We start from the raw sequence: 22,324 nt of genomic DNA, 5'->3' as shown, positions 1-22,324 counted from the left end.
AGCACAGAATGCACGTTTATTCTGGCCAGTGTGAAGAGAGGAGAGAGAGGCCCCAGTATAGGATCCTCAGGCCAGCTGGGTGTCTGAAGAGGAACCACCTTTCTAGTGGTTTCCCAACAGGTGGAAATCATGTAACCTGCCTCTGAGAATCATGACCAGAGAACATGCCTTCTCCCAACTGGCCACAGCTGTTATATTGGTAACCTTTGTCATTCAACTGTGGCAACATTATGTAAAGCAATAACTACCCAGAGAGATGTCACCATGCCCTGCATGAAGGTAGTGAAAAATCTGGCACTGTTGCCATGGTAATCCTCCTCTCACAACAATAGGAATCCTACCAGTATTGTTAAATAGTTGTAGATTGGGTGGTCTCTACCCTCTAGAGTTATTTTCATGTTTCCTTATAAAGGCTCCATCAAAACTTTTTAAAAGGGGTGTTAGATTTAAGAAGGGAAATAGATAATAGATTAATCTTACTAATATGAGATTTGTACTTGACACACACTTCACAAAATTGTGTCTTCAAGTGAAAGATACAGCTGGAAGTATATGGTATAGAGGAGTCAAACCCAACCTGAAAATGTAAGTGCAGATAAAATAAAGAGTGAAGGTTTTTAGTTTCATCACTTCATCTTGAAAAATTAAAAGAGAAAAGGAGATATGTTGGGAAATGACCAGCTTCACAATGATAGATTATTGGATTCTAGACAGCCTTTCAGATACTGAGAACAACAGTATCTGACCCATGGTACACACCCAAATGATTGCCTGTCTCCTGAAGTGAATCACCAACATTCATTCAACAAGTACATATTTTCAGTATTGTTTACTGGTGGATCATTCATTACACTTCAAATATGATTTTCAAATAAAAAATATGGACACATAAGTCATTAATTGAGGTTCTCTTTAGAGAACGGTATGATGTAAAAAGAAAAATTGGAAGTCCCATTATATGGCTTTAAACATATGGATACATGTTTCAGTCAATGCATATAAGAGGGAAAGACCAAGAGAGAAATCTGCTGTAGAATTCTGTTCTTTGCATTCTAGAACATTTCAGGAGCATCACCTTATCCAGGCTTGGTGAAAGACTGAATTGCCACCCTTTAGTGTGGACAGTTCTCAAGGGCTTAGAGAAGGAGCCTGAGCATGAGGGTCTGTGATATGCCAAGGGGCAGTTAGCTGAGCTGAGTCCTTTGTAAATATGTAGTTGGTTCTGGAAATAGACACACACGGCTGTTTGGAATAAAGAAGTAGATGGGCATTCACCTCAAACTCAAAATAAGACCTCTTTCAAACTCCAAAAATATGTGGTTAAACATGCTAACAACGATTCTGGATTTTGAGATTTGGGTTTGCCAGGCCATCAACAGTGAGTGAGTGCCCATGGGGTACAGCGTACTAGTGAGTTCGGGGTTCTATGGGGAGTTACAAGGAGAGCAAACAATCTAGTTCATGTCCCCTGAGAGCTTATGGCCTGATAGAAAAAGGATTACCACATAACTGCTTACAAGAAATGCTAAACTAGGGCAGGCTTTCAGCCAAACTGCTAAAACACATTCCCAAAGCTATGTGATCAGCATGCTTGTTGGCTTTCCTTTCAAGGATCCCTCCCTGCCTGCTTTATGTCTTACACCAAATCTCATGTGGCAAATCTCAGGAACCATGTACTAGTACTCAGAACACCTCCCACAGGACATACCCATGTGCTCCCAGAGTGGGGCCAAAAGCTGAAGTGTTCTTTACTTGGTGTTTATGGTACCTCCCAAGCTGGTAGAAAAGTCATTATTGCGTTACCATTGAAAGGATATTCTGGCTGAAGAAAGTCAAATGCAGCTGCTGTTAACTTCCAACTGAGCCTAGAAACCAGTACAGCAGTGCTGATGGCTGCTCTTTCTAAGTACCAGGTATGTATTTGCAGATGACCACAGCCATGTCAGTGTCAGCTGAAATGGCAGAATTTCAGCAATAGTTTTTTCTTTCTTTTTTTTTTTTAGCATCTAATTTGTTTATTGGTTACTTTAGTCAACTTGGACTAAGGAAAATAGAGATGACAGTGACTGTACAAAAAGGAACCTTGTGACTCACAGAACAAATAACAGAATCTTAAATTTGGGAGGGACACAGTAATCACTTGAACCATTCTCTTATCTTCCAGTGGGGCCATCCTTAGACTATTGAGACTTTTCACCTATCATCTATCTATTATCTACCTATTTACACACATATATATCATTACATAATCTATATGTGTATATCTGTGTGTGTATATTCCATATATATATATATATATACATATATATATATATATATATATATATATATATATATATATATATATATATATATACACAATTGCGGTACACAGTTACATTGGTGGCTCCCAATAAAGCATGCCCCCGCTATGGTTTTCATGGCCTTGACTTTGAGTTCATTGAGACATAATCAAGCATGATGCAAACAGGTTTGATAAGCACTTGCATTCTAAGATTTATCATCTTGGAAGTTTTTTACTGGAGCCCTAAGCCACAAGATAAAGCAGTCTATCTTGCCACAGAGACCCCGGAGAGAGGAAGATGCCTCATCAGCCCCAGCCCTAACAGGAATCCCACTGAGGGGCCCCACATTGAGAGAAGAAGCAATCTTAAACCATTCTGCCCTTGTCCAGCTAAACCTGGTCAATTCACAAAATCATAATAACAATAAAATAATGTTGTTTTAGGTTACTAAGTTTGGGTAAGTGGTACACAGTAATAGATAAATATCCATGTGTAATGTCTGTGTGTATGACAACCATAGAAATTCCAGACTTCACTCTTATATTTGATTAATTATTATATGTGTTTCGTAAGTAAAACAGAGTGAACTTTATATGTGTATTTTAACATAATTTATATATGTAAAAGTCAAGCGACCGGAATTACTTGTTGCTATGATGCCCACTGCAGTTGACCCAACTGGTCCGATGGGGGCAGGGCTGGCTGGCCAACCTCCTGCCGCCCCTCCCCCCAGCCAGCCCCTACCCGTGCACAAATTTGTGCACCAGGCCTCTAGTTAACAAATAATTGTAAAGCAAACACCTATGTAACCACAACCCATGTCAAGAACTAGAACACTGATAGCACCCAAATCCACTCTGTATGCTCCTTCCTCATCATAACTACTCCATCAGTAACTATTATCTTGATTTTTGTGGCATTAATTGTTTTTCCTTATAGTTTTGTCACTAATGTATACATTCTTAAATGTATGGCTCATTTTGCCTGTTTTGAGTTTTCTATGAATGAAGTCACTCTGATTGTATTATTTAATAACTCACTTAATTTGCTGAACTTGTATTTGTGATATTATTCATCCATGTTGGCGCATCCAGCTATAGTTCGTTCATTCCCACTACTGCATAGCACTCCACTGGGTGAACTCATCACAGTTTGTTTATCCATTCCACTCTAAATGGATGTTTGGATTGTTTCCACTCTAGATTAGAAGTGTCCTCAAAGCTGGGACCTTGTCCTATACACTTTGATGTACCTGTGAAACCATACTTCCTTCCTAAGGGCTACTATAAAATCTAAGTACAGACAAAGCTATCTGCCTGTAGTCCTGGACACTGTGGAGAGGTTACATTCTGAATCTTAGGGATTTCATTTGTAATCCACTAAGAATGACTAGCTTAAGGTCATAGTAAAAAGTTTAATTATTATACTTAAGGTGAAACTAAAAATAACCACAAGAGTCCAAACATGGTATTAAGCAATCTCAAGATGGTTTAAGGAAAGCAAACATGGAATAGTCAAGTTATGTTCCTGGGTGTATTGAGTGTGACTATGTAGTAATATGTCCAGATGGGTATATTGTAGAAAATGTCCTGTTGATCACGTGCCTGATAATCCCTTGGGAGAGCTTTTTGAAATGCAGATCCCCGAGTCTGTTGAAGACCCACTGGATTATTTGAGACTTGGATCCCAAGGTTTCTATGAATGGATCCACTCTGCGATTTATTTTAATAGTCCTTATTTATTCTATAAACATTGGAGTTTGAAAACAACTGCTCTAAATATATAAAGTTTGGTATGTTCAAAGGAAATACTTCTCACTTTACATTTTAAGAAAGCAGTTGCCTTAGGAAACAATATATTCTAATGCCGTTGCTGTTTCACAGTCCAAACATTTCTTGTGATTACGCCTTTTGTGTTGCCATAGCAGCCTGTAAAACATTCTCGCCTATCTACTCAGTGCTGCAAATCTGCACTTTTAAAGAGTGGATTTGAATGTTAGCAATAGTCACAACCATTTAGAAGCATGTCTGGTGAATAAGGTAAATGACCAAGCAGGGTAACATGGTTTGGGATCCTAAATAGGATGTGACTGTGAAGCAAATTAAATTGATTTTTCTTGGGTGGCTCTCATAAAATACAAAGATGAGTAAGTCTGACAAAAGGTATGCACATTTTCATAATCACTGTATTTATTTCTAACAAAAAATTATTAAAATATTATATTTGGCTTGTAGAAACAAATATTCAAAATGGTCTGTTTCTAGACACTCCTGAAAATATAATTATGCATTGCTATCATACCAGAAACATGTACACAAGGACATTAATTTAACATGATGCCTCAAATTCCATCCGCATTGATGACTTTCTAGCACAAGTTCCAGATCAAGTTCTACAATATGAAATAAAGAGAGCAAGAAGCCAGACTGGAAAGGGCCCATAAATACTGCTTTCTAGATTTTTGAATACTTTCACTTTGCTATTGCTGCTCAATCAGATGTAAATCCAATATCTTAAACGTCTACTTATTTTGTCCTAATTTTTAAAAATATTTTTATTTTTATTGATTTCAGAGAGGAAGGTAGAGGGAGAGAGATAGAAACATCAATGATGAGAAAGAATCATTGATTGGCTGCCTTCTGCATGTCCCCTACTGGGGATTGAGCCTAAAACCCAGGCATGTGCCCTTGCCCAGAATCAAACCCAGGACCCCCTTCAGTGCACAGGCCGATGCTCTATCCACTGAGCCAAACCTAATTTTTGTTTTAATCCCATGTTTTGCCCTAGATTCTTGGTTTCTGAGTCCTGCTGCCTCCAATAAGCTCAGTTGTTTGAGCAACACATCACAGGCTCACATTCTCCTGGTACCGAGAACAGCAATGGCCAGCCATCAGCAAATCGGTATATGATTTCTTAGATTTATTGAATAAACACCATAGCAACTTTCAAGGACTTCTGAGTTCTAAACAAGTTCATAAAAACAATCTCAATGCTACAAAAACAATAAAAACATCTTATAAGTTTCCCCCCACTAGATTTTCTTTTGAAAATCTTACTGAATGTCAAATTTTCTAAGCCATAGTTTTGTCACCTGTAAAATACATAACTAGTATAATAGTGAGACTTCGAGGAGTTTTTGAAAGAAGTAAATGAAATAATTCCAGTAAAAACTTAGTGTGTAGCACACTAAATGCTCAAAAATGTTAGTGACTATTTCATGTAAAGCAAACAGCACAGTACTTGGCATATGTGGTTAAATAAATGGTAGCTATTAATATTGTCATTTAAAAAAATCTTATTGATGAAATAGTCAGAAATATACTTTAATCAAAAATTTAATTGACTTGATGACCATATACAACCAGAGTAGACAGACACAATGCCAAATTCGTAGTTTTGAGGCACTGCCTAATGTATATTTTATTCTAAATAAATATTATTAAAAGCATGGATTTCTACGTTGAGTTTGACTTCCTGGTTGGTATTTGTCGATATGTAAAAAATGTCACTAAATGGTGAGATTTGCTAAGACCTTAGTCAAGCACTTTCCCATCAAGAGAAAAACAAATCAAGGAATTAAACCGAGGCCTTATGCATTTAAACAAATGTTTGCAAGAATTAAAGAATGCTTAGTTTACTCAAAAATAGTAAACTTTCTGTACTTAGAGTGCAGAAAGATGACCCAGGCATCCTATATTCTCAGCCAGACCCACCTTTTTATTCTAACTTGAAGGTCAAAAATAGTTCAGCCCTGGCCGGTGGTGCTCAATGGTTGGAGCACTGGTCCATCCACCGAAGGGTCTTGGGTTTGATTCCCAGTCAACAGAACATACCTCGGTTGTGGGTTCGCTCCCCATCCCTGGTTGGGGCATGTGCAGGAGGTGGCCAGTTGATGTTAAAATGTGGTCTCTCTCATAACCATGTTTCTTTCTCTATCTCTCTCCCTCCCTTCGTCCTTTTTCCCTCCCTCCCACCCTCTCTAAAAGCAATGGAAAAAATATACTCGCATGAAGATGAATAAAGAGAAACTAGTTTAGTAAATTTCTCAGTTGTGGTTTTTTATTATGTAAATACTGTGCCCTGCTGCACTTCTTAGGTCTTACCAGAGCAAGGAAAGAGAAAAAAACAAAACAAAAAACAACAACTACCAAAATATCATGAGATTGGTGGCTCTTGGGGATACTTCTTGTCAAGCAGGAAGTGCCAGAAATCTTGTAGAATGTCCAATACAAATTTTCTTTTGCAGACTGTAGAGGTTTGCATCTGGATACACATCTGCATTTTCTGGGTGCTGGGCCAAACTGAAACATTCAGTTTATCCATTGCTAATAAACATGTCAGCAGTTTCTTTGCTCTCACATCTGTTGTGAAAAATGTTATCTTTCCTGAAGTATATTTATTTTGTCTTTAATACCAGCTTTCATGGATTACAAAATAGAGATATGCCTTCACTTAACAAATTCAATAGCATATGCTGGAAAGTGCCCCATAAGAGTGATGAGATAAATTAAAGATGTATATTATATCTTGGATCCTGAAAAGGAAATCAATCTAAAGAATAATGACGACTCTCAGGAAGGCCATACCAATGTAAACAACTTGCCTGTTAATCAAGTTCATCTAAAAATCTACTCAAGACGCTCTATGCATCACAGAAATTCAACAGAAGAGTTTTTAAAATCTATTATCAGTTGTTTCATTATAAAGTCTGTCCTCAGTCAAGTTGATGACTTCCTTTCCCAAGGAAACTACCCCCATGCACTTGCTTCTCATTCTATATCCTCCAGGATACCTGCCCAGCCCGCTTTACTGATGTTGGGGCTGTTAGAAGACCAAATGAGTTTTTGTTTATTAGGATGCTTTAGAAAGAAAATGGTAAACTATCATATAAATGGTAAATGATTGCCAATATGTTTTCCCTTTTCTGTTCTTTTATTTTATTTCATAGTCAAGAGTCCATTTTTAAGGATCCATTACATCCTCAGCAACTCCTTCTCCTTGCCTGCGCTCATCAATACTCCCTCGCCTCTCAAAATATTTAATCAGTGGGAAAGGTTATCTCTCTCGCACGGGTGAGGAACAGCATATTTGGAAATTGACTAGTATGTAGTTTAAAGAAGCCGAGTAGGAAAATTCTGACATTAAGTGTGTGGTCAGTGTGATTAGGGCTGTCAGAGGTGTAATGTGTCCTTTTCAGACTCTCCCTCTGAGGTTGTGGATATTTCTAATACCATATACCACCCTCTGAAATCCAAAGCCATCTTGTGCCCAATTGGGCAATGGCCAACTCCTGCTAAAGGCAAGGAGGGGATGGGGTGAAATTTCCCAATCCTGTCACTCTTTATCAGCACTACAAGATAAACCAGCAAACTGTGTACTCATATATGAAGTTCTTTGCTAAAGGGCTAGGTCAATATCAGAGGGAATGTAACAATAAATGGATAATGAATAGTTAATAAAAGAGAAAGCAAAGATGGAAATAGAGAGGATTTTAAAAAGCCAAATGGCTGTCTTGTAAAAGTTTAATAAAATTAATTCACTTTTGGCAATATTTGTCAAGGAAAAAAATAGAAGGTGAAAATAAATAATATTAAGGATAGATAAGGGGGCATATCTAGAGAAATATCTCATTTTAAAAAAGAAGAGAGAATATAATTAAAACCTAAATGTCAATAAATTGCAGGAGCTAGGTGAGGCACACATTATTAGAAAAATATAACAATAAAAGTCACTTAGAAGAAATAAAAATCCAGAATAATCTACTATTAAAGAAATTAAATCCATGGTTAAAATCATTCCACAAATAAAGCACCAGGTAAAGACATTTTACAAATAAGTCTGTCAAACATTCAAGAAACAGATAATTTCATGGGTAGGAAGAGATCAACCAAAGAACTTATATGCGTGTCTGCATAACCCATGGACACAGACAATAGGGTGGTGAAGGCCTGGGGTGGAGGGACAGGAATGGGCTAGAAGGGGTCAATGGGGGTGGGGGGTGGGGAAGGGGACATATGTAATACTTTCAACAATAAAGATTTAATTTTTTAAAAGAAACAGAAAATTTCAACCTTACACAAAACTTTATCAGAGGAAATAAAATGGAAAAATGCCCAACTCATTGCCTGAGGTGAGTTGTATCCAAGACATTCTTGAAGAACTTTGTTAAAAGGACTCATCTTACCAGACATTGATCCTTAAAATAAAAGCTGTAATTATTAAGAAAGTGTGATATTGATGCAGGGATAAATACATAGCCAGTGGAATGAAGTAGAGAGACCAAAATAAATTCATCCAAATATGGAAACTTGAGTTGTCTTTGCAGGTTAGGAAAGATCAGACTTTTTCTGTAAGGTATTGATCTAGTTAGTTATTCATAAGAAAAAAGTAAGATTCCATTTCATACTAAACACACAGAAAAACGCACATAGATTAAGAGAACAGTTTTATAATTTCAGGGAAAACAGAAGAATATGTTTATGAATTCAAGTAAGAGAAGAATTTTTTTTAAAATTCTCACCATGGATATTTTTTTTTATTTTTTATTTTATTTTTTTAGAGAGAGAGTGGAATGGAGGGAGGGAGGAAGAGAGGGAGAGAGAAACACTGATGTGAGAGAGACACTTTGATTGGTTGCCTCCCACACACACCCCAAATCTGCAACTTAGGTATGTGCCCTTGACTGAGAATCCAACCCAAGACCCTTCAGTCTGTGGGCCAACACTCTATCCACTGAACAACACCAGCCAGGGCATGAAGAATATCTTAAACAAAGTACAAAAAGTATATATTATAGAAAAAAGGTGGATTTGACTAAATTAAAATTAGGAATCACAAAAAAATAACTAAAAAAAAAAATAACAACAGATCATTAGGAAAGTAAAAAGACAACTCACAAACCAGAGGAGGATATTTACAATACATTATTTCAAAAGCTTGAAAGTTAGAATATGTAAAGAACAATGAATAAATTTCAAAAGGACAAACAATCCAATTTTTAGAAGTGGCAACACCCATGTATCAGAGGAGAAAATAGGAATGGCCCATATGCCTATTTTTAAAAGTGCTCAATTTTATTAGTACCTAGGGAAACGATATTAACACCATAAATGAGAATGTTTTACACAGGCACACACAAATTAGAAAACAATGTTGGACAAATCCGAGTGTTAGTGACAACATTGAGCAAATGGAAATATAATTTGGTACAACCATTTTAGGAAATAACTCGACATTATCTAATTGTGTTGAAGGTTCTTGTAGCCTATGAAATAGTAAATTTTCTCTTAATTTTATATCTTACAGAAATTCTTTAATAAATAATCCAAGAGATATGTATAAATGTGTTCCTAACAGCAATTTTTTATAAAAGCAAATAACTGGAAATTACCCAAATATCTGTCATCAAAAGTAGGAAGGATAAGTACATGATGGTATGGTTATAAATGGAATTCCTTACAGCAATGAAAATTAATTAAGCAACATGTGTTGATAAACATTAATTAAAAATAGTGAGCCAGAAAAGCAAGTCACAGAAGTATATACATGATACCGTGTTTGTGAACCTCAAAAAAGCGAAACTAAACATGTTCAAGGAATAGGCAGAAGTGACAAAATTATAAAGAAAAACAATGGAATAACAAACATTTTGAACTAATAGGAAGGCAGATGCAATCAGGAGGAGCCTATGGGGGCTTCAATGATACTGACAATATTCTATTTCTTAAGATTGATGGTGTACACACTAGTGTTCATGTAATTATTCTTTTTTTAAAACTGCACAGTCCATAAATTTAGGAGTTATAGGGATGAAGAAAGCTGACTGACATATAATTTTACAGCCATTTATTTCAAACATAATATAGAAAGTAAGAGAAGTAAAAGGCATCAAGAATTTAGGATGTATTAAAAGAAAGAGGATAACATTTATCTCAGTTAAGGGGAGTTTAGCACAGTATTGTGCACAGGGACTGGATAAACAAAAACATGCCACTCAGAGACCAAGGGCAGTAAAGAGGTGACAATCAACGTGTCAAGATTATTTAGGCTTCTTGGAAAGCAATTTTGATGTGAAGCCAAAAAGGTATTGGATATGAAGCCAAGATATAAATATCTAAAGAGAGAGCTAAAGAGGATAACTGGACTTAGGAGCTAGAGTGAACGGGCAATGAGTAAGGGTGAAGTAAACAAAGCCTTAATTCCAGGAGAAATGGACATCATTAAAGGGAATTTGGGAACTCTGCCAGTGGGAAAGCTGCATCAGAACTCTGTTGCTCTTTAACAGTCCACCACAAACATTTCTATTCATAAGGGATCAGATTTTATGTTTATGTGGACTTGAAGTATATAAAATATGTTCTCAAGATGGCCTTTTATAGGGATGAGGTAAATGGACTAAAGAGTAGATATGTGAGCTTCCACCTCCAGAAGTAAGACGATCCTTTGTAAGGTTTTAAAGGACAGCGGAGAGCCACTTGTTAGATGACCAAAGAAGAAAAAATGCCCAAATCAGAGTCATAATATCTACATTTCATGTTTATTCTCAAATAACTATATAACTGGGCGTGAAGCTTGGCTTAGACGATGAATACACATGTGGCCTTGGGAAGTCAGGCTTTTCTCAAGGCTCTCATTTTCTCATCTGTAAAAGAGAGACAGATGGGACATCTCTGCGTTCTTCATTTTCTAGTCCTAGCATTGCATAATGCTAAGACTCATAAATTCAGTGATTTAATTCTAATTGAGATTTCTCTGTTCGGACCATTTTATAGAAGCTAAAAGAGAAAAATGTTCACACAGACATTTACTGCCCCAAATTTTCCATCTCCTAGTGTGGCTTGCAGGGACCTGTTCTCTATGGGAGAGCCATATACTGGCAGCTCATTTGGCAAGCACTTTCTTGCTCTGAAGTCCTGTCTACCTCCACACCATCACTGAGTACTGGAATTTATTTCTAAAATATACTAGTATTTGCTAAGCTGGCACACTACTGACTTAGCTTTGAGTGGCCCTTCATTTAGAAAGCCCCTTTCAAAATTAAAGGCAGGAGAGGCCTTTTTGGTTTCAGTAGAGAATGCTTGCAAGTAAGGGTATCGCTTTTTCCCCCTCTTTCATCACATGGAAGCTTTGTTTTATGGCCTTCAAAAAATGAAACAATTTTTATCTTAAAAGCAAATATTCTCCTGCTCTTAAAATGCTAGCATTTGAAAACCAATATATACTGGCAAATAACGTGGGAAATAGACATGCAGAACATTTAATAATGATTGAATACATAAAGCATTTTTCTTCTGTTCTTATGTGACAGCTGGATGAGTTTCAACTTCCTGCTCATTGCACAGGCTCTAAGCCTCCAATTCTGGGATTTTTCCTTTTCTTCCTCCTCCCTGTCTCCCCATTCCCTTCTAGCCTCCCTTTTCCTCTTTGGGAAAACACAAATGGTTTCGATTACATAATAGCTGCAAACTTTATATCTCCCACTTCAATTCTTACACATCATAAACAGAAGAGTGAACTTCAGACTCCATTAAGGCAAATGTTGGTCTGGATTTTTGGGAAGCCTTTCATGTTGGTATGGTTAAAAAAAAGTTTTTGTAGGAAAAAGGAATGCATTTGGGGTTTGGCTAGAGAGCATGTCTTGGAAGCCAACCGTTCATCCTGAAGAGTGACAAGACCCCAATTCTAGTTGAGGCAAGACTGAAGCCTGGAGCCCAGGATCAGCACAGCCCCTGCAGGATTCATTCAACCCAACAGGAGTTTTAATATGTGAGCACCAATAAACACCAAAATGTTAGCAAGGATAGTCAGAGCCTATATAAAAACACTGTGCAAGGTCCACACCCTAGTGATTCTGATTCTCTCTCCTCTAATCTAGAGTTTTCTTTTGCAGTTTCTTTTACAAATGAAGTTTTACTATTGTCATTAAACTCAGGCAAACAAATTAGAGATGAAAAGAGCAAGGCAGTACTTTTTATTCCACTATCTACAAATATTTATTGAACACATACTAAGGACAAAGCACTGTTCTAAATTCTTGGGCTAATTCAATGAACAAAACAGACAAGTTTCTCTATTGGAAGTGAGAAAGGCCTTTTAAAAAGCAGTGTGAACAAGTATATTATATAGTCTTTCAGAAGATGAGAAGTGTTGACGAACAACAGAACAAGGAAGAGGTATATGGGAATGCTGGCTGGGGCGTAAAGTTGTGATTTTTAAACAGAATGGTCAGTGAGGTTTAAAAAAGAAACGTGATCAGAGATGATTTGAATCTTGGGAGAAAGGAAGCTACTGATGTTTCCATATTTGAAAAAAACATTATTCTGGGTAATGACATATTCTGCCAATTTCCTTGGTAAATTTTTTATTCTGTTTGGTAATGTGACTCTAAATGGTTATTTTTATACCTTATATTTATACCTTACTCTGAGATAGGAAAGGCAAACACACAGAAGAACAAGAAGATTTCAGATAGTGGTAAGGGTTTTGCAGGCATACTAGTAAATAGGCTAATAGCAGTGGGTGAAGAGACAGACCTCAGATAGGGTGGGCAGGGCCAGAATCTCTGACTTAGATTTGAGATCTAAATGAGAAGACTATGATGGACAGGAGAAGGGGTTTCTCAGCATGAAGAATAGGAGAAGATGCCACTGACCTGTTGTAGGAACAGTAGGAATGCCAGTATGACCATGGGAAGCAGAAGAGAGGCAAGAGATGATATCAGAAAAGTAGACACTGTTATAAGTTGAATTGTGACACACACACACACACACACACACACACACACACACACACCTGCAAGAAGGTCTTGAAGTCCTAACCTCCAGTGCCTGTGACTGTGTTATCTGAAAATAGGATTTTTGCAGATGATCAAATTAACATGAGGTCATTAGTGTGGGCTTTAAACCAATATATCTGTTTCCTTATAGAAAGGGGAAATTTGGATATGGAGACAGACACAAACAGGGAGAACGCCATGTGAAGATGAAGGCAGAGGTTAGGATAATGATCTACAAGGTAAGGGTCTCCAAAGATTGCCAGCAAATCACCAGAAGTTAGGAGAGGGACATGAAAGATTCTTCCTCGCAGCCATCCCTGCTGACGTCTTGATTTCAGACTTTTAGTCTCCAGAACTATGAGGCAATAAATTTCTGTTGGTTAAGCCATCTAGTGTGTGGTCCTTTGTTACAGCAGCCCTAGAAAACTAATACAGGCATGGTCAGATGCCCTTAATCTTTATATTTTAGTCTAGTGGAATGAAAGGCTTTAAGCATGATCTGATTAACATCTCTGAAAAGATCATATCGTGTTGCCATCTGGCCATCGCACTACATCCACAGAGAATTTGATGTTTACCTCCAAGGACACTCAATAGAACTTTACACCATTAGAAAGCCAACCTAAGTAGAATAAGTTTTCTCAATTTTTGAGTGTTAACATTTAGCATTCTTGATCTTTTTTTTTTTATTGCTTAAAGTATTACAAAGGGTATTACATATGTGTCCTTATTTTTTTTTTTTTCCTTCCGCCCTTGACAATCCCCTGGCCTCCCCTACCCCCCAGTGTCTTATGTCCATTGGCATTCTTGATCTTTAAAAACGCCTCTTTGGATAGACATTTTTTTAAAAAAGTATGAATATATATTTTACTGCTGAAAGAAATTCCCTTTGCAGGAGAAGATGTTTGGAATGTGTGGGTTTGCTTATGTTTCTATCTTGTTTACTAGTAGAAATGTAGGCTGAGTCAAAGCTTTCATTTACTGACTGAGTGAACCTCATCAAAAAAATGAAAACAAGCCTTTAATTCATATATTTAAACATGTTTATAAACACATCTAGATGTGTACATATGACATACAAACATATGTATATATGCCCGTGCATATGCATATTCATAAACAGTGTATTATTTTCATACTCTTCTAGGCCCTTTCCTGGATACAATCCTAAATTTTGGATCTGTAAATAATCTTAACCATTTAGGTCTTGTAAGTCAGCACCCATTTTGATGACCACTGAAATGTTTAAGCCATCTGCTTTGTACAAATGTGGGTTCTCAGTGATAAAGATTAGGGGGGAAAGCGGTGGCCCTTAGTTAGCTAGTTCCTTAATATGTTCTGCTAGACATTTTTTTCTAAGGGTTTGATTACTTTATACTTGATACATTTTTTGAACAAAATACAGTTTATGGACAATTTTACAGGACAAATCACTGAGTATCGTCAATGATCACTTTTGTTTCATCTATACCTCCACCTCCTGCCATTCAGTTATTGTGGGAAAAAACTTGAGACAACATTATCATTTCATACAAAATGTTTCAGTAAGTATCTCTAAAAAATAAGAATCAGTTTAAAAATTCGTAAGTAAAATAACACTTTCAAATCCAGGAAGGGTAAAAAAAATAATAATTATTTAATATAATCAAACTTTTAGTCGGTGTTGAGATTTTTCTGATTATTTTATCTTTTCTTTGTTGACAGTTGGTGTGTCTGAATCAGAATTCAAACAAGGTTCACACATTTTTAGTGGCTTTGTCTCCTGTATCTCTTTTAAACTTTGGGTTCCTTCTTATTCTCTTTCTTATTTTCCTTGCTATTTATATCTTGAAGAAACTAGTTGATTTGTTCTGTATAATTGTCCATAAACTGGATTTTGTTTTTAAAAAATTACTAAATATAAAGTAATCAAACCTTTAGGTTATTAAAACTGGGGAAGGGGGTATATTTTGGGGGGTGTTCAGTGTATTAGCCTCGCTAGTAAAACTTTTTATACTAAAAGGTTATTTTTTAAAAATACTGCGCATCTTAATTTAGTTCAAAGTTTTTGGGAAATAATTTAAAATGTTAAATTCTATAACCTAGTTTGCTGGTGGGCATTGTTATAAATATACCTCCAGCTAAAACTGAGATGGCATTATTCTTTATTTAGGACTTTATGTCTTGATAATTCCAAATGTATGCATTATTTCAATATACAACTTAGTGATGGATGTGCATTGCAATTATATTACATATTTAAATTACAATCTGTATCAGATATCTATTGCTCCCTACCTGACATCTTTTCAGCCTCCCCTTAGATTCCAGCCCTAGGAACTTTCACTCACTTGAGCTAACAGCATCTCACCTCAAGTGTGACCTGCTTTTGCTTTTTCCCCCAGGGCTTCTCTGATACCTCAGTATGGGATGCCAGCATGATGCCACTTGGCCAGCATCCATGGGCACCTGACCCTCAAAGAATGGCATAGGAGAGACCATGTATAAACACTTCTGCTGTCGGCCCCTGGGTGGCCATATGTGAGCGTCACATTATGTGCCTCTCAAAAAATCCTGGTGAGATCATGCCCTGTTTGCCCACAGAGGTGACCAACTTGAGAATATACCTTTGTTTTGATCTGCAGAGAGCAACTACAGAACTTTGCAACGTATCTCCCTTGAGTATTCAGCAGAGTACTGATTAGTACAGGCATGTAAGGAAACATTTTGAGCCAGGGGGAAAAACCTACCTGAAAAGTTTTGTGGTAATAGTACCTGTTAATCACATAGGTCCAGGAAGAGTATCTACTCTCATCACCCCTAGAAAACATCATAGTCACAAAGAAGTAGGAAGAGTACTTAGAAGGGTCTCACCTCGGTTGTTGTGATTAGTTCTAGATTAAATTCTTTGGTTCCATCAAACAAATCTTAAATATGGCACCCAAAAAGATCAAACTGTTTCTAAGTAATTCAATTGTATTTCAGAAGAAAGCTCAAGAATATGTATAGGAATACAAAACTATCCAGTATCCCAAAATCTAAAATTTAAAATGTCTGGCCCCCAGTAAAAAAGTACCAGGTATGCAAAGAAGCAGGAAAATACAATCCGTAATGAGGAGCGAAAGCAATCTAATGAAACTGACACAGAACTGACACAGATGTTTGAATTAGCAGACAAGGATATAAAAATGGTTATTGGAACTGTATTCCATATGTTCAAACGTTATGTAGAAGCATAAAAGAAATTTTAAAAAATTAATCAAACTTCTAGTGATGAGAACAAAAAAGTCTGAGATAAAAAAAATATATGCTGGATGGAATTACAAGCAGATAGCATCTTGCAGAAGGAAAGATAAATGAACTTGAAAATAAAGCAATAGAAGCTGTCCAAAATAAATCACCAATAGAAAAAAATAATTTAAAACAATAAATAAAAACATCAGTGAGTTGTGGGATACTTTCAATTAGTCTAACATAAGTGTATCTAAAAGAGATGCTGGGGAGGCAGAAAAAGCACTTAAAGAAATAATGGCCATTTAAAACCTTTGATGAACACTATAAATCCAAAGATCCAAGAAACTCAATTAATTCCAAGCACAAGATAAATAAAGAACACAACACCCACAAAGTTCTATCATAATCCTTATGGAAATATTTTTAAGCATGAAGTCTTTATTAGATCTTTATTAGATCTAGGGCTATTCAGATTATCTATTTTTTCTTAAGCAACCATTGGGAATCTGTGTCTTTCAAGGAATTGGTCCCTTTCACTTAAGCTGTTGATCTGGTGAATTCTACCAATCATCAAAGGAAGAAATAATACTAATTCTGCACAAACCCTTTCAGAAAATTAAAAAGGAGAGAAAACTTCCCAAATTATTATTTGGTTCCAGTATTACTCAAATACCAAACCAGAAAAAGACATAATAAGCAAAGAAAATGATAAACCAATTACATTTATGAGCAAAGATACAAAAATTCTAAACAATATTTTATCCAAACAAATGAAACAATACAAAAAAGGGTAATATATCATTCATAAGTACAACGTGTTTCATGAATGCAGAGCTGATTTAACATATAAAATCAATCAATGTAATTCACCATATTAAACTATAAAAGAAACATATGATCATCTTAATACATGCAGGAAAGGCACTTGGTAAAATCCATATCCAAAGGCACTGATCAAAACTCCCAGTAAATTAATAATTGAAGGAAAATTCCTCAACTTCGTGAAGGGCATCTATGAAAGACGTGTAACTAACAGTAACCTTAATGGCAAAAAACTAAATGTCTTCCTCCTGAGTTTATAAATAAAACAAAAATGCTTGCTCTGCCACTCCTATTCAGCACTATATTGGAGGTTCTAGCCAGTAAAATATAGTAAGAAAAAGTAAATAAATGGCATTCAAATTAGAATGGAAGACAAAAAACATATTCATGAGACAACATGGTCTCTATGTAGACAATCCAATGGAATCTATGAAAAAGCTACTAGAACTAATAAGTGAGTTTTGGCAAGATTACAGGATAAAAGATTAATAAACAAAAATCAAATTTTACTTCTATGTACTGGAAACAAAAAATTAGTAATTAAATTAAAAAACACATAATTCATAATAGCATAAAATATGAATTACTTAGGAATAAAATGGACAAAAGATTTACAAAACCTGTATGTTAGAAAGTACAAAATATTGCTGAAAAAAATGAAAGTAGACCCAAATAAATGAAGAAATATATTGTGTTTGTAGGTAGAGATATCCAATATAGTTAAGATGTCAATTCTCCCCAAATTGGCCTATAGATTTAATAGATTCAGAACCTCATGAGACTTCTCTTTTAAAGAGAAATTGGCAGGTTGATTGTAAAATTCATATGGAATTGCAAAGAACATAAAATAATCAATACATCTTTGGAAGAGAAGAATAGTCTTTACTAGTATACCAAAAACTTGTTTTACAGCTAATTAATCATGACAGTGTGCTAATGACTGGCATAAAGATATAAAAACAGATCAATGGAAAAGAAAACAGTCCAGAAATAGATCCATGCATATATAGACATCTACAAAGATGCCAAGGCAATTCTTTGGAGAAAGGATATTATTCAATAATTGGTGCTGGAGCAACAGGATACCCAAATGCAAAGAATGTATGTGGTCCACAGCTTTTACCTTATGCACAAACTAAAAAAAAAGAATCATATACCTAAATGTAAATTCTAAAACCATAGAGCTCTAAAGAAAAAAATTTCCTAGATAGGACACCAAAAGCATAACCCATCAAACAAACAAAAAATAAGTTGTACTTCATTAGCATTATTAGTTCTACTTTTTGGGTTTTTTTAAAATATATTTTTATCTTTATTGTTGAAAGTATTACAGATGTCCCCTTTTCCCCCCACTAATCTCTTTTAGCCGGCACCTGCCCCCCAATCCCAGGCCCTTACCACACTATTGTCTGTTCTACTGAAGGACACTATTAAGGACATAAGACAAGCCTCAGACTAGGAGAATATAGTTGCAAATTGTAAATCTCATAAAGAACTTATATCTGGAATCTAGAAAGTATATTTAAAACTAATAATAAGAAAACAACCTAATAAAATGAGCAAAAGATTTGAACAAACACTTCACTAAAATATACATATGGTAAATAAGCACATGAAAAGATGCTCTGAATTCTTAGTTATTAGAGAAATGCAAATTAACATCATATCACTATACAGTGGGGCCTTGACTTACGAGTGTCCCGACTAACGAGTTTTTTGAGATACCAGCTGTCTCTTGGCCGATTTTTTGCATTGAGTTGATAGAGTAATTTGAGTTAACGAGCTTCTTAACGAGCTTGGTCTCAGAACGAATATAACTCGTAAGTCAAGGCCCCACTGTATATGCATTAGAATGACCAAAACTGAAAAGAATGACCATATCAAGGATTGGTGAGGGCATGGAGGACCTGGAATTGCTGGTGGATATGAAAACTATGAAAACATTTTAGAAGACAGTTTGGCATCTTGTTAAAAAGTTAAACACACATGCCGAACTGGTTTGGCTCAGTGGATAGAGCGTCAGCCTGCGGACTGAGGGGTCCCGGGTTCAATTCCGGTCAAGGGCATGTGCCTTGGTTGTGGGCGCATCCCCAGTGGGGGGCGTGCAGGGGGCAGCTGGTTGATGTTTCTCTCTCATTGATGTTTCTAACTCTCTATCCCTCTCCCTTCCTCTCTGTGAAAAACCAATAAAATATATTAAAAAAAAGTTAAACACACACCTACCATTTTCCAGCCATTCCACTCCTAGATAGAAATGAAAGCATACTGAGTGGAGCAAAAGTGGGTTTACTGTTGTGAGTACATACCACACAGATTTTATGCTTGTATTATTATTTACTAATTATTGCATTATTTTCCATACAAACAACTGTAAATCTACTTTTGCCCCAACCTGACTATACATAGAGACTTGTCCACAAATATTCATAGAAGCTTTATTTGCAATAGTCAAAACTAAGAAACAACCTAAAATTCCATCAACAGGTGAATGGACAAACAACATATGCTTTAGTCATACAATGGAATACTGCTCAGAAATATAAATGAATGAACTATTGATAAGTGCAACAATAAGAATGAATCTCAGATTAACTATGCTTAGTGAATGAAGCTAGACAATAAGATAGCATGTGCTGCCCTAACCGGTTTGGCTCAGTGGATAGAGTGTCGGCCTGCAGACTCAAGGGTCCCAGGTTCGATTCTGGTCAAGGGCATGTACGTTGGTTGCAGGCACATGCCTAGTGGGAGTGTGCAGGAGGCAGCTGATCGGTGTTTCTCTTTCATCAATGTTTCTGGCTGGCTCTCTATCCTTCTCCCTTCCTCTCTGTAAAAAATCAATAAAATATATTTTTAAAAAAAGGTAGCATGTGCTATATACTTCTATTTATATAAAACTCCAGAAAATTCAAACTAATCTATACTAATAGAAAAAGACCACTGGTTGTCAGGGGAAGGAGGAAAGGGAGGAGAAGGAGGGACTACTGACGGTGAGAGGACATTTGGTGGGTCACTGATATGCTTGTAAGTTAGTGACATGCATTTATTCATAGAACAAAACCCAAATTGCCCACTTTACATGCAGTTTATTGCTTGTCAGTTATTATCTCAATAAAGCTATTAAAACTATCACCAAACTCAATTCTGTTTACCTGCCTTTTTCACAGCCCCAAATTATCCTTAATTAAACTTTGTTTTCTGTTGCCTAATAGCTCTCAGCGAATGACTTTTTGTTTGAAATTCTAGAAAAGAATGACCCAGTTCACAAAAGCCTTAAGGATGTTGCCAGTGCCGCCTAATTATTAAGACTATTTCTATAGTTTAGTTTTTATGTTTCATTATTTTCATATCAGGCTAAGCAATGAATATAAATCAATCGCTTTTAAATTATGGTGGGAATATATCTTTCCAGGAGCTTACGAGTCACCAACTTATACCAACTATGTGCCTGGAAGACAAGACACTTTCTACATATTTGTTTAATTTACTCACTTATTCAAAAAAGGGATAATTATTGAATCTCCAGTATATTCCAAGCACTGTGATGATTGAGTGCCTACTACATACTAGGCACTGTGCTTAATACTCAGTCCTTAATAAAAATTCTTTCATACAGATATTTATTATTATCAATTTGCAGATTAGCAAAGTGAGGAACAGAGATGTTAAATACTTGCCTGATTTTACTTATCTAGGATGCAAAAAATTTTGGAAAAGTAATTTTTTCCTATACAAATATAAAATTAAAAATTCCTTCCTCCTAGTCATTGACAGGTCTTTCTCTGGTTCGGGGGAAAAGAGCACATGACAGATACACACATGGGCATGGGCATGGGCATGCACACACACATGCACACACACACAGTTTTTGAAAGACCTTTGCAATATTTTTTTTAGTTCTGTCACTTCACTCCCAGGCATATTTTCATTCATTTTACACTGTAGTTTCAAGGTTGTTATAGCTTCAAACTCTGTCTTGTGAGGTGAGGTGCCCAAGAATATAAAGGAGATTGGTTAGCAAATGTCAATAATGTACTTCAAAGGGGCTGGGGTATATAAATTGAAAGTTGTTATTCTTCCTGTAATAGAAGAATTGGTTGAAATGTTGAATTTCCTCTAATGAAAATGTTTAATTCCTTTCATTGGTAAAATGGGTTACTGCCAAAGAAGTCTAAACAACCAGTGGTTTGGTGGATGGTAAGGGTTTCTGCAATAACACCTGAACAGCAGGAGGTGCAGGTAGTTTTCAAAGTAAAATAGGACTGAAAGCAAAGGGTCGTGCACCTTGCAGTAAGGTGAGATATCAGTTATGCCCCATGGGCTGTTCAAAGAGGCACAGCAGATGTAAAGAAGGGGAAGCTGGAATGGAGCCACATAACACATGCCTTCATTTCATTCATGGAGCACAGAGCAGATGGCCCCTTACTTTGATGAATGATCAGAAGGGAAGCCCATGGATTCATAGAGAATAGGAGCATACAAAAGGCTTTTAGGGACCATGTGTCCAGGAGAGCTCCAGATGGGGTGCTTAGCTCCCTCTTCTTACTCTCAGATCAAAATCCAGCATAAAATCCTAAGGACTGGCCACAGATAGTATCAAATGGTAGATGGTATGGAATGAATGCCCTCCTCTTCATCAAGCTTCCATTCTTTCTGCTCTCTTTGTCCCAAATATTTCTTCTCTGCAAAAATCCTTGCTTTCTGTACAATCTGAACCCAGCTGTCCTTCAGGACTCTGCTCAAATCCACATCTCTAGTTTTCTTAGCCCACAGTGATAGTTTCCTCTCAATTCCTAAATTACTCAGTTTATATTAGCTATTGTTTCTTTAATGAATAATACATGTAGCATATTATGTTCTTACTAGTATTTATAGACAAACTTCTGGTTTTAAGTAACTTGAGGTTTAAAGCCATTTTTTAATTCATTAAACTTCTGCTGAGCACAGTGCCTAGAGACTATAGCAGATGTTACTATATTCTTTGTGCCAATCAAGGTCGTAATATAGATTTCTTGGCACTTTTGGTATATAAAAAAAAATCAGATCTTTAGCTTCTGACAACAGATTGAAATTGAGGAACACTGCCCTCTAAGAAAAGCCATATGGAGAGCCTGGACTATTTGGAAATGATGACAATATATATGTCAGGTATTCAATGTACAATTGGCAAGGACCCATACAAATAAGAGAGCATCTTTGGATGAGATGCTGAAAATAAATAGCCACAAATTGG

The 22,324-nt window shown here is 36.2% G+C and overlaps 1 long non-coding RNA gene across 2 annotated transcripts in view; it reads right to left on the bottom strand.

Annotated features, from left to right (window-relative positions):
- LOC118673775 overlaps positions 1-22,324 on the bottom strand; it is a 52,177-nt gene that overhangs the window by 5,715 nt on the left and 24,138 nt on the right. The gene's annotated exons all lie outside the window — the stretch shown is intronic.

Source organism: Myotis myotis, unplaced genomic scaffold, assembly GCF_014108235.1.
Source record: "Myotis myotis isolate mMyoMyo1 unplaced genomic scaffold, mMyoMyo1.p scaffold_m19_p_18, whole genome shotgun sequence".
In the NCBI taxonomy this organism is placed as follows: Eukaryota; Metazoa; Chordata; class Mammalia; order Chiroptera; family Vespertilionidae; genus Myotis; species Myotis myotis.
The sequence above is the reverse complement of the archived record's forward strand: the minus strand, read 5'-3'. Positions and strand labels throughout refer to the sequence as shown.